The following is an 11,804-nucleotide window of genomic DNA, read 5'->3' on the forward strand; positions in this document are numbered from 1 at the left end:
TGAAGCTGCTAAGATATGGGTTTACTTTTGAGAGTCATCTACGGATGTTGTACATAACTTTCATATTCCTTTTGTTATGCCCAATTATCGGGCTAGGACTGTAAATGTATATGTTTGTACACGATATCCAGGGATATAGTTTTAAACTTTATCCGCTTTTGATGATATATGTAATGCATGCGATCCTGGCATATTAGAAATAGCTCAATGGAGTATACTTGTATTATGTTATATTAATATTTTATGCTTCCGATAAGGCCCCGTGCGGTATGTACATCAGTTTTTATGTCCGTTTTTACATAGGTCATGCCCGAACCTTTAGGGGCAGGTTGGTGGGCTGTGACAGTGGTATCAGAGCACGAGTTGCTATCTCACACACGGATCCATTGAGCTGTAGGGTGTCTAGAAAGGATTTAGGCCTCATGCACGACATCCTAAAAATATAAGATAAGTTCAATGGCAACATTAAGTGGAGTCAAGAGTCTCTCCTTGCAAGTCCGTACTTGCGTCCGTCCTTGCAGGCCTTTGGGTCTACTTTTAGGCTCAATTTTGATAATCCGAACTGTTCATATTTTATGATTTATTCAGTATATCATACCTGTAAAAAATCAAGTTGATCGGATATCAGAAAGTATGTGTTTGAAAAATTGAACTAAACATTATTTTTTAAATAATTTAATAAACAGTTTTCCGAACACATGCTTTCTGATATCCGATCAACTTGATTTTTTACAGGTATGATATACTGAATAAATCATAAAATATGAACGATTCGGATTATCAAAATTAGGCCTAAAAGTAGACCCGAAGGCCTGCAAGGACGGGCGCAAGGACGGAAGCCGCAAGGAGAGGATCCTCACTCACATTAAGTGCACTCTGATAATGCTAACCATGTCACACTATGTCAATAGTATTTAATTAATTGTTGTGTAGATCATGGTGAGAACAAGGATAGAAGATGTGGAGGATGCCACCTCAGCGCGACTGGATAGGATGGTGAGGATGCTTATGGAAATGGCAGAGACTTTACGGCAACAACAGCAACAGCCTCACCAACAACCGCCACCACTACCAGTACCCCCACCTGCAGTGCAAGATTTTCACGCTGAAGACCGAACTATCACTCTCACTAAGGAGTTTAAAAAGATGAAACCGCCAACTTTCAAAGGAGGAATAGAACCGATGAAAGCTGAGGCCTGAGTATTAGGCATAGAGAAGTTATTTGAAGTCTTTCCCTGCACCGAAGCTCAAAAAGGTACAACTAGCTGCCTTCACTCTTGAGGATGAGGCACGGAGGTGGTGGATGCTTACGAGGACAATCCATCCAGGGTTAACATGGGATAGATTTCTGGGGCTGTTTTATGATAAATATTTTCCCCAAAGCATGCGGGACAAAAAGGTGACTGAATTCGAAACTCTCAAACAAGGGAACAAGACTGTTGCTGAATATGAGGCCCAATTTGTAGAGTTAGCCCGGTTTGCACCGCATATGGTGGACACGGACTATAAGAAGGCACGAAAATTTGAAGGGGGCTTACGGAGTGCTATCTTGGATCGAGTCAATATGTTAAAGTTGCCTACCTACGTAGATGTGCTGGAGAGGGCTGTTATAGCTGAGGGAAACCTTGCTGCTCAGAACCGGATTGCCGAATGGAAAGGAAAAAGGCAAAATAATCAATGGTCAAAGGGAGCGGCTACTCCACCAAACAAGAAACAAAACTCAGGGACTTCGAATACTTTTGCCCCTAATCAGGGTACGATTCCTGTTTGTTCGGAATGTGGAAAGAGGCATCATGGGATATGCCAATGGAAGTCTGGAGCCTGTTATCAGTGCGGCAAAACGGGTCATTTGATAAAGGATTGCCCTCAGAGGAATCAACGAAATGGTAACAGGGCTGCTACTAGCTCAGTAGGGTCTACACCAACTGCTAACACCAAGGCACCGGTCAAACCTAACAACACTAAAGACATAGCGAGACAAGGCAGAGTGTTTGCATTGTGTAACAGCGCCCGCGTGGGACCTCGTGCTACAGTTCGGACTCGATTTGTGTCACGGTTCTTAATCTGAACCAAAGAGTCCAAATCTGGCAAATCGTTTTGAGAAACAGATTTTTGAGAAAGTAGTGCCAAACATGGACTGCTTTGCCAGATACAGAGTCGCCACCTAAATATTTTTAAAATGGGGAAATTTAGGAAACCCTGACTCGGTGCCGAAGGCCACATGTCCGTCATCACCGGAGTTGTCTCGGCTCGGGAGCTTGGGTACGATCGGGGAAGGTCAGCTATGAGCACCCCCTTTCGCCCGGTCCGAAGACCGGCCTCTACTAACCGTGATATCCAGTTTTGAAAACGTTATGTGTTCTTATTCCAATTATTAGCCTAGCATTACTATGTTATGCGCGCGGCAAACAAGTATAGACTGAATCGCCCAAATTGGAAATAAAACATTTTATGTTCGTTTTGAAAATGGTTTGCTACTCGTAAGTAGGCTAAAATGCAGGTTTTGCCACCTTCAAGTGGGCTTTTGGAAAAGATGGTTTTGCCACTATCTAGTGGGCTTAAAACTCACAGTTTTAATGCATTATTCCAATTTAGGTAATTCAACCTCCATCCACAGGCATTCAAGCAGTTATATCACATAAGCAGCTAGCCTCATGGTAATCATACTGTCATGGCAACATTCACACGCATGCGAGATGCTAAAGCATAAATACTTACATCGTACTCCGTGCCAAAACAGTAAACTAGTTAGCAAACATGCATGTCCTAGTTCATGTTAAAAAATGGCTAATGCATCACATGCAAAAATGCAATCTAGGCAGGCTCGGCTAACCTAAGCATGGCATATGAAATGCGATCAACTATCACATAGTCAATTTTTGAATTGAAGTACGAATGCAGTTAGCGTGATGTACCGAGCCTAATGCATGCAGTACAAATGTATGGATGCACGCATGCATAGCATAAGGTATGCTAAAATAAATGTGCCCTAATCTACCATCATAAGCAGGTAAATAAAAGGAAGAAAGAAGTGGAGGTTGGAAGACATACACACCACCCACACACACTTATTACAGATTTTCCCTCACTCGGAGGGACCAAATAAATATTACAAATTAATTAACTACGCAAGCTAATTAATATTACAAATTAACTAATTTAATTAACAAATTAAATAAATTAATTAAAATAGGAAAACGCCTCGGGAAGCGCGCCACCATGCATGGGCTGCCTCTGTTTTCCTTCCTTTCCTTCTCTGGAGGCTGTCAAAACCTCAGGGTTACATCCCTGGGCACTGGGGAGTACCACCGGCTGAGTGGGATCATCACCGGCACTGACATGTGTCCATCGGCACAAAATTGAAGCTGTCGGCAGAAAAAGATTGCCGGCCGGCACCTTACACTGCCGGTCGGCAGAGAAAGCCTGCAGAACCTGCAACTGGCAACAACAGAGGGCAAGGCAAAGCATGGCAGCACAATTCAAGGCATGTATGCATTAACCATGTCCCTTATCATGTTTGCGACTCAAAGGGGCATGTGCCTCGATTCTCGGACCACCAATCGCGCATTTCCATGCATGATGGCCCAAGGAATCAAGTATGCAACCTTCATGTCAAATGAAATGCAAACCAATCAAACAAACTAAAGCCCAACCTCTATCACATGATCAAGAGGCAAGGCATGCATGCCAATGCAATGCAACCTAGGTATGCAAACAAGAATACAAGCATGCTACGCAACTACATGGCATACACAATGCTAACAACATAACATGCGCAACGCTTTGAAACATGGCATACACAATGCAAGGTGGACTTACACCAATGTGAGTGGATCTCAGCCGCACCCACATCAGTGGCCATAAGATGAAAATGAAGTGCCTCGAAATGCGTGCACATGGGCACGCAAACCGAGACAATGGCACATGCAATGCAAGGGATAAAATGGCATATAGAATGCAACATGGACTTATACTAACATGAGAGAGCCTCAGCCACACTCACATGAGAGGCCGGTTGATGAAAATGAAGTGCCTCGAAATGCGTGCACACGGGCACGCAAACCGAGGCAATGGCATACGCAATGCAATAGCATGGAAATGGCATGAAATCATGCTAATGGAATTTCAGCACTGAAATGTGGGGGAAAACAGCCCCGAAATGAGGCGAAAACACAACCGATACATGGAATAGTCCCGAAACATGGACTTTTGGCACCCGAAATGGCTTACAGCTATACAAAGCATGCACAATATGGACATGGAGCATGAAGACAGAAGCAAGACAGCTCTGAGACAAGCATTTTTACAGTTTATGACATGGCCAATCAGCAAGCAAAGATGGGGCTAAAATGGCATACAAAAACGGCCCTAAACATGCGATTATGAAGCAACTCACAGCTGCTGTCCCCAAACATGTTAGGGCCCTTCAACAACATTGAAGAGGGGCCCAAAATATGCACATTTACAGTTCATGGCAAGGCTCAAAAACAGATACAAGCATGGCAAACAATTTATGCAAGATTAAGGCCACAAGAGGGCTATAACATGAAGTACACAAAATATTCATCAAACAGCCAAAGACCCTTAATAAAACATGACAAGGGGGTCAAAATATGGCTGTTTTGAGTTCGGACCTCAGCCCAAAAACAGCAACATCAGGGGCTGCCAAGACATACAAAAATGGGACCAAAAAGAGGATATAAAGGGAAGTACAACATGGAAGTCCCAAACAGTGTTGAGCCCTTCTTCAATGTTGAAGAAGGGCTCAAAATAAGCCTATCTTCAGTTTACATCAGGCTCAAAACCAGATTACACATAGGCCAAAAATAACATGCAAGATTAGGGCCTAAATGAGAGATAAAGAAGGAAGTGCTAGCTACTATCCTCAAACAGCAAGAGGTCCTCAATCAAACATGAAGAGGACCTCAAAATATGATGATTTGAAGTTTAGGTCGGAGCCCAAAAGTGCAAGCAACTATGGCTTAGATATAGGCCAAAAAAATGCGCAAAAGAGGGAAAATGAGACTCACCCTTGTAGAACCAAACTTTAGCAACCTTTGGACTGAGTTTGGGAGGTTTTAACCTCTGGAGGACAGCCTCAAGCTGCTGGAATGGGCGTTGGATGCCTTGTGCTATGAGTTGATGAAGAAATGGCCCAAGAACAAGGGTGTTTGATCACTATAACACTCCCAAATGTAGAGAGAGAGGGAGATATAGAGAGAGAGGGTGATATATATGTTATATGTATGTATTAGGTCTGGTTTTGCTGAACCAAAACAATGGAGGAGGATGGCTTCTTTATATAGGCAAGGAAAATGACATAAAGCTTCTCAAAGAAGCTATACAAAAGGGTCAAAGGGACCAAGCTTCTAAGAGAAGCTAATGCAAAGGTGAAAGCTTCTTGAGGAAGCCAAGACAAGGGGTCAAAGCTTCCTCAAGAAGCTTTGAGCAAAGGGTGCAAAAAAAAGGGTCAAAAGGTGTGCAAATGGTGCAAAACAGCCACACACTTGCATGGGGAGCAGGGTCTGTGCATTCCAGCTGCCACAGCTGGCATCCATTCAATCTGTAGAATACTCCGGAAGGTCATCGGCTAGCAAAAAAGGCCGGTCGGCTACTTTAACCTGCCGGTCGGCACAATAAATGGCCGGTCGGCACAATAAATTGCCGGCCGGCACAAACAGAGTGCCGATGGGTGGCCGGTGAGGTCAAAAAAGTGCCGGTGGATGTCCCGATTGAAGCCCCGGAAGTTAGCTTTCCAATGGCGCAAACCTTGCATTAAAATTCCTTCTGTGCAAAAAGTTATGCCCTTTTCCGTGAAGCCGCGCAGATTCGATCCAACCGGGATGATACCCAACTTCAACCAATCATATCTCCCCCACCCGGACTTGGCTCTAGGAGATTCTTGAGTGAAAAATGAAGCCCCAGAAGTAAGCTTTCCGACGGTGGTGGCCCCATAGCTAAAATCCAAGCGTACAGACAGATAAGCCCGATTCAGCGAGGGCTGCTCGACTCGCTTCTACCCGGATTCATGCCGAACTTCTCCCAAACTTGGCTTCTCCTCTCCTTTCCTCTTTTCTTCAACTCCAAACCCCTAAACAAAGTGTTTTGAAGGATTTGCCTCTCTCCTTGCCAAAGAAATTGAATCTTTGCCCTGCACATCTCTCAACACCGAGCAAACCATCAGTGGTGCCCAAGTCTTAAGGGCGGTCAAAAATGGGGTGTCTACACATTGGTTCCAGGAGATGTGTAGAATGCAGCAACAGTGGTGTCAGGTACATTTATGGTTCACGGTCATTCTGCTTCTATCTTATTTGACTCTGGCTCTACTCATTCCTTTGTGTCAAAATTATTTGCACAAAACTTAGATAAAACCGAAGAAACACTGTCTTATATGTTATGTGTATCTTCACCTATGGGAGATTCTGTGCTTTGTACTTCTGTCTATTGTGGTTGCGAACTCGAGCTTGGGGATGTCCGGGTATATGCCAATCTGTTACCTCTCGACATGACTTATTTTGACATTATTCTGGGAATGGATTGGTTGGGTGAATATGGTGCAACTATAGATTGTCTAACTAAACGAGTCAGTTTCCACCCTCCGGGACAATTAGAGTCTACCTTACAGGGGCATGGCGTAATTTCTCCACCTTATTTGATCTCGGCAACAAAGGCATGTAAATTAATTCAAAAGGGGTGTCAGGGGTATTTATGCAGTGTTTTGGAGGGGCAAGTAGTGAATGGAACTGTTGACATGATTCCAATTGTGTGTGAATTTCCGGACGTCTTTCCCGAAGAATTACCAGGGCGGTTGATAGACCGTGAGATTGAGTTTACCATTGAAGTAGCACCGGGGACTCAACCCATTTCGAAGACTCTGTATAGAATGTCGCCAGTTGAGATGAAGGAGTTGAAAATGCAGTTGCAAGATTTATTGGACAAGGGGTTCATCCGTCCGAGTGTGTCTCCGTGGGGTGCACCAGTGCTGTTTGTAAAGAAGAATGATGGAATACTCCGGCTTTGTATTGACTATAGGGAACTTAATAAAGTCACCATCAAGAATAAGTATCCATTACCAAGGATTGATGACCTATTCGACCAGCTGTAGGGGGCACAAGTCTTTTCCAAGATTGATCTACGGTCTGGGTACCACCAATTAAAGGTCAAGGCTGATGATGTTGAGAAGACAGCTTTTCGAACCCAGTACGGTCATTATGAATTTTTGGTTATGCCATTCGGAGTTACTAACGCGCCAGCAGCTTTCATGGATTTAATGAGCCGCGTTTTCAAGCCCTATTTGGATGAATTTGTGGTGGTCTTTATTGACGATATTCTCATCTATTCGAAGAATGCAGATGCTCACGAGAATCATCTTCGTGTGATCCTTCAAACCCTCCGGGAAAAGAAATTGTATGCAAAGCTGAAGAAATGTGAATTCTGGTTACTAGAGGTGGCATTTCTGGGGCATATTATCACGAAGGAAGGAGTTTCTGTTGATCCACACAAGATTGAGGCAATCGTAAATTGGCCAACTCCTACTAATGTGACTGAGGTGCGTAGTTTTATGGGGTTAGCTGGTTATTACAGGAGATTTGTTCAAGATTTTTCTAAAATTGTTGTGCCACTTACACAACTAATACGAAAGGGAGTTGCGTTCGAATGGTTAGAGGAACGAGAATCTACTTTCCAGGAATTGAAGACAAGGTTGACAACAGCACCAGTTTTGGCCTTACCCTCCGGTACAGAAGGATTTGTAATCTACAGTGATGCTTCGCACAAAGGACTTGGTTGCGTACTTATGCAAAACGGAAGAGTCATCGCTTATGCATCTAGGCAGCTGAAACTCCATGAGAAGAATTATCCCACGCATGATCTGGAGTTAGCAGCAGTAGTCTTTGCTCTAAAGATATGGAGACATTATTTGTACGGTAGCACCTGTGAGGTATACACCGATCATAAAAGTCTCACGTACCTTTTTTCTCAGAAAGAATTAAATATGCGGCAACGACGATGGTTGGAACTTCTGAAAGATTATGACCTGCAGATTCACTACCATCCTGGTAAAGCCAACACAGTTGCAGATGCGCTCAGTCAGAAAAATATGGGGATTTTGGCAGATATGGCAAGTATGGTTACAGGACAAAAGGACTTGGCAATTGAATTGGATAAGGTGGAAGTGAACCTTGTGTTACATGGTCAAAAGGCCCTAATAGCAGCAATAGTAGCACAACCAACCTTACTTGAAGAGATTAAAGTGCACCAAATGGAAGATGAAACTTTGAGGAAGATACATGATGAGTTCGAAACAAAACCAAAACCGGGATTCGGTGTAGTAGGTTCAGTGCTCAAATTTCAAAACCGACTATGTGTTCCCAATGTGAGGAGTCTTAAACAAAAACTGATGGAAGACGAACATACCTCAAGGTTCTCAATGCATCCAGGGAGTACTAAAATGTACCGAGATTTGAAGCAGAATTTCTGGTGGCCAAGTATGAAGAAGGAGATTGCGGAGTTTGTCTCTAAGTGTTTGCAATGCCAACAAGTAAAAGCGGAGCATCAAAGACCTGCCGGATTATTACAACCTCTTCCCATCCCAGAATGGAAATGGGAACATTTAACCATGGATTTTGTTATGGGTTTGCCACGGACTCCTCGAGGTATGAATTCAATTTGGGTCATTGTGGACCGATTAACTAAGTCCGCCCACTTTCTGCCGGTAAAAACTCAGTATAATGCAGACAAATTAGCAGCAATTTATGTAAATGAAATTGTGAAGCTTCATGGTGTTCCGGTCTCGATTGTGTCAGACAGAGATCCTAAGTTTGTTTCTAGATTCTGGCAAAGTTTACAGGAAGCAATGGGGACAGAATTAAAGTTCAGCACGACTTTCCACCCCCAGACCGACGGTCAATCCGAGAGGACGATACAGACTCTTGAGGATATGCTCCGAATGTGTGTACTAGATTTTCAAGAAAGTTGGGAAACCCATCTACCGTTGATAGAATTTGCGTATAATAATAGTTACCATTCGAGCATAGACATGGCACCTTATGAAGCTTTGTATGGAAGACCATGCCGTTCTCCCGTGTGCTGGGCTGAAGTTGGAGACAAATACTTATTAGGGCCTGAAATTGTTCAGTTGACCACTGAAAAAGTTTACGCTATTCGGGAAAGGTTGAAAACTGCTCAAAGTAGGCAGAAAAGTTGTGATGATAACCGACGGAGAGATTTGGAATTTGACGTGGATAGCTATGTTTTCGTGAAAGTCACACCGATGAAAGGGCACCCAAGATTCGGAAAGAAAGGTAAGTTGACACCCCGATATGTCGGTCCTTTTCAATTCTGGAAAAAGTGGGTCCGGTAGCTTATCGAGTTGCCCTTCCACCACATATGAGTCAAATGCATAACGTGTTTCATGTCTCTATGCTTCGTGGGTACCTTCCGGATCCGTCACAGGTTATTGACTATCACCAATTGAGTTGAATGACAAGTTGATTTATGAGGAAAGACCAATTCGCATTTTGGACCGACAAGTAAAACAACTACGAACCTGTGAGATTCCAATGGTAAAAGTTGAGTGGCAAGAACATTATGGAACCGATGCAACATGGGAAAGAGAGGAAGAAATGCAACATCAATACCCACACCTGTTCCAACCCTAAGGTAACCCAAGTTTGGAGGACCAAACTTATTTAAGGGGGGGAGAGTGTAATAACCCGACCCTCGCACATGATTTCTGTTATATTTTTAGTCCTCGATTGGTATTTTTAAATGCTTACTGTGTAGTTCCGTGGAAAAAATTATGATTAAGGAAGTGAAATGCGTGTCCCTGAGTGTCTATCTGTCTCACAAGGAAACTATCAGTCACCATTAACACGTTTGAATTAGAAATTGGAAGCCTTAACAGCTTAATTAGCTGAAATTGATTATATATCTGTGATCAGCATAATTTTTAAGTAATATTAAGCATGTTTGCGAAATTTTAATTTTGAAATGATTAAACGATTCATTTTTTTGTCTTATATGCCTTAGTTATGAATATATATACTTCTTAGACTTCAAGAGCCTTGGTAAAAAAAAAAACAAAAAAAACGTGAACACCATTTTGGGGGAGAAAAGAAGAGAAAGTGAAGAAGAGAAATTGGGAGAGAAGGGATTCGACAAGAAAGCTTGGCCAAATTGTTAGAGGTGTAGGATTGAATTCAAGGTAAGCTTAAGTCCTTCTTATTATGGCCACTTGGAGTTGTAATTGATGTGTATGTTTGATTCATGTCTAATTCATGCTTGATTAATGAGGGTTTCTCTCAATTGGTTGCTTAGGCATCTAGATTGGGTGTGGTATGAAATTATACTTCAATCTACGGTTTTCTATCATCACTTCATGGAATTATGCATATATCATGTGTTATATTTTAAGGATATGAAGAACTTGAATCCAAGAATGGAATTAGAGAGAGAGAGATGGCTTGTTGAAGCTTCTAATCTTGGTTAATTTATTATACTCAAGGTAGAATCCATGTTATAGTGATGTTAGGTGGGAATATTGTAGTAACCTAGCCTTGGGTTGCATGTAAAAATGGAGTGAATACCAGGTTGGGACCCGAATGGAGGTTCAGAATTTCAGAATCTGCTCGGTCCGCTCGAGCGGGAAAAACCACCTCTCAGCAGTTTTGTACATTTTACAGTCCGCTCGAGCGAACAAAGTGGCGCTCGAGCGGGAGACTCATTTTCAGGAAAAATTAAATGTTTGTTCGATTTTGAGTGCTTGCCTCTCTGGTATTTTTAGAATATTTTACAGATGATTTTAAAGCGGTTATAAATGCATGCAAGGTGTAAGACTCAGAAAATGTTCTTGTTAAAAAAAAAAGGAACTAATGTATTAATTGTGTGCAGGGCACATTCCAGAAGGGAGCAACACGCCACCTCAACACTGTGAGTAGTAGTACCTATGTAATGCTATGCAATCACGTCAATGTTTCAAGGCATGTAAGGCAATTATGTTAATGTCTCAAGCATGTAATGTACTTATGCATGTTTAGGATATGTTAATGTTAAAGCATGTAAAGAAAAGCATTTACAAGGGCTATATGCCAATTTCAAGGGCCTTGTGCCACAAGTTTCAAGTGTATTTCAAGGGCCTTGTGCCACAAGTTTCACGTGTATTTCAAGGGCCTTGTGCCACAAGTTTCAAGTGTATCGCGAGGGCCTCGTGCCATATGTTCAAGGGCTTCGTGCCATCATGTTTCAAGGGCTTATAGCCGCATGCTCATGTCACAGGATTAGGCCTAGGGCCAGTATGAACTAAACGCAGAATCAGATAAACCAAGTGCATGCTGCATCTTTTTATGTATTGATGTATTTAAATTTCAAGTTAGACGTCGTTTATTATGTATTACTACTCATTGAGCCCGGCTCACTCTCTATTATGTCTGTTTCTGTAGGTCGTCAGTCAGGGGGTCAATCCTAACTTGACGCTGTTCCTTTTGTCAACCTTTGCATGTCCAGACACCATACCAGGCCTTTTGTTTTTGTGAAGCTGCTAAGATATGGGTTTACTTTTGAGAGTCATCTACGGATGTTGTACATAACTTTCATATTCCTTTTGTTATGCCCAATTATCAGGCTAGGACTGTAAATGTATATGTTTGTACACGATATCCAGGGATATAGTTTTAAACTTTATCCGCTTTTGATGATATATGTAATGCATGCGATCCTGGCATATTAGAAATAGCTCAATGGAGTATACTTGTATTATGTTATATTAATATTTTATGCTTCCGATAAGGCCCCGTGCAGTATGTACA

Source organism: Camellia sinensis, chromosome 12 (genome assembly GCF_055761805.1).
Source record: "Camellia sinensis isolate YWXY chromosome 12, ASM5576180v1, whole genome shotgun sequence".
Taxonomy (NCBI): Eukaryota; Viridiplantae; Streptophyta; class Magnoliopsida; order Ericales; family Theaceae; genus Camellia; species Camellia sinensis.